Below are 2,338 nucleotides of genomic sequence, written 5' to 3' on the forward strand. Positions count from 1 at the left end.
TCTATCGGGAGAACATAATAATTGGTTGTTTCTTTTTTTGTGTGATATCAGCAATCTGTGATGATCATTGCCAAATCCTGTAACTCACTAGGGATTACAAAATGTGGCATTCTCTCTATCTGTCCTCATTTATTAGCTGGACTACTTTTGTAAGGAGAATCTTCTCATTAGCTTTTTGCTAACCCTGAGGCACAGTTCTTATAAGAAAGGCAGGACAAATGATTCTTTTCCTTTACCAGTTTTCAAAATAATAAGTTCATCACCTAGTGTTCTTCAAAAGTGATTACCAGGTATTTTTAAAGTAGTTACAAACATACGAATTTGCACATATATAATATGGTTTAACCCATTGTGGTAGCTCAAAGTGTCCTCATTTTTGGCCAATGGAAACCTATTCAAGTTGGCTCCTAAGTCCTTTTGACATGACCCCAATAATAATTGATAGCTTCCTTGCTTTCTGGTATGACAAGTTGTTCCAAGTGTATTTCCCAGACTTCTCCAAGGACCTGGTTCCTTTTAGTGGGAGATGGTATCTAAAGACCACAATCTGTACTTAGGGTTAGATTATCCTTTTTTTTAAATTCTAATTTACATAATATATTAATACTGTGGTAGAGAGATAAAATTTATAAATGACAAAGAAACACATATATCCAATATAGAAAGTTTAGAGACTACTTTATTTAATGTTTATCTCCGAGAAACATGCTTGAATTCTGATCCTGAGCTCTCTTCCTTTCTGGCTGTTTGGCCTTGGTAAAGTTCTTTTTTCTCTCTCAACGTCAATTTCTTCAAGTGTAAAACGAACAACATAGTCATAGCCACTTCAGGAGATATTGTGATGACCAAATAAGATAGATGGTAGATAGAGATAGAGAGATAAGTAAATGATAGGTTAATAGATATACATACATACATACATACATACATACCCTGGCCTCACTCAACAAATGGGAGCTATTCATAGTATATTGACTAAAACCAATATTGACAGAGCCTCACTCTTGCAGAAGGTACTGTGTCTGTCCTCAAGGATCTTGCAAACCAGAGGACTGGAGAAGCACCACTCATAGGAAAGCTCATGCAGCATCCATTCTCCCAAGGACTTACCGAGCAATATGAAGGATGATTCTTTTGGAAGTTGAGAGAACTCCTTGGCACCTGGAGAAGTCTGAAAATCTCTGTGGGAAAGATAGGGTTTTAGCTGGGCCCTGAAGTCTCACCTGAGGAGGTGGGCGTGGGATATGAGGTTGCAGGGAGGGCATGCTGGGTGGGGGAGATGGCCAGGTACAGAAAAAAGAGGAGGCAACAAAATAGCAATAGGAGGAGTAGCTACTAGAAGAAATAGTCCCAGGAAGGGATGAGTGTTCCATGGTCCCAACCCTCCACAGAGGTGAGCCAGGGGAGGCTAGGAAACAGGACCCTGTTGGCTTTCAAGGCACATTGTGTCTCTCAGTACTGGGGGGATGCCCCATTGCACCTGAGAGCAAGTAAGGCATGAGGGCTTGCCCAGAAGGGCTCCTGGTGGCTGTTCTGTAGAAGGACAAAGCAGCCCAGGCTCTAGGCAACTATAGAGCAATCTAGAATCACGTAGGCTGCTCTGGTGTGTGGCAGGCATCCCCCCACCAGGAGGGAGATGCTGCAGGAAAATAGAGACTTTCAAAATGGCTTTGATGACCCAAGTTCCAGGAACGCCAAGACTAGGCTGGCAACAGCAAAGCCAATGCCAGGAACAACTGAAACTGTGCTTGCCTCCAAAAACCTTGGCGGGAGTCTAGCTCCCATCTGGCTGGGCCACGTCAGGAGCTCACAGTATCACGATTACATGCCAGGCACTGGGTTAAGCACTTAACATACATTCTCTCATTTAGTCCATATGGTCAGCCTCCAAGATAAAGTGTTCCCATTTAACAGATGAAAACGCTGAGGGTACCAGAAGTCCAGCAATTTATCACAGGTTAAATACAAGCCAAAGGTGGGATTCAATCTCAAGTCTGCCTCTAAAACCCTTTCCCTTACTCTTTTCACTTTCCACTATTACTGACTGTCCCTTAAAATGATGATCAGATTCATGTAGGTACAGAATCTATGGTCCCCCAGGGTATAAGCTGCTGGTACATTCCACGTTCTTTACATATGTTAACTCTTTTAGTTCTCTCATGCCTTATGAGAAGCTCTTCTATTATTCTTATTTTGGAAACTGAGACCCAGAGAGGTTAAAGAGCCCACCTCAGGTCACACAGTAAGGACAGTGCAGGGATTCAAACCCAGGCAGTCTGGATCCAGAGCCTGCGTGCTTGACCTTGTGCCATGCTCTGTCTCCCAGTTGGTGCCCATG

The 2,338-nt window shown here is 42.9% G+C and overlaps 1 long non-coding RNA gene across 1 annotated transcript; it reads right to left on the reverse strand.

Annotated features, from left to right (window-relative positions):
- Positions 1-661: 661 nt before the first annotated feature.
- On the reverse strand, positions 662-1,729 carry LOC118022441. The gene is made up of 3 exons (XR_004682492.1): positions 1,481-1,729; positions 1,111-1,181; positions 662-824 (listed from the first exon to the last, which is right to left on the reverse strand). It is a non-coding gene; the product is annotated as an uncharacterized LOC118022441 (long non-coding RNA).
- Between the last annotated feature and the right edge of the window lie 609 nt (positions 1,730-2,338).

Source organism: Mirounga leonina, unplaced genomic scaffold, assembly GCF_011800145.1.
Source record: "Mirounga leonina isolate KUSES-001 unplaced genomic scaffold, KU_Mleo_1.0 Mir_176, whole genome shotgun sequence".
NCBI classification, from domain to species: domain Eukaryota; kingdom Metazoa; phylum Chordata; class Mammalia; order Carnivora; family Phocidae; genus Mirounga; species Mirounga leonina.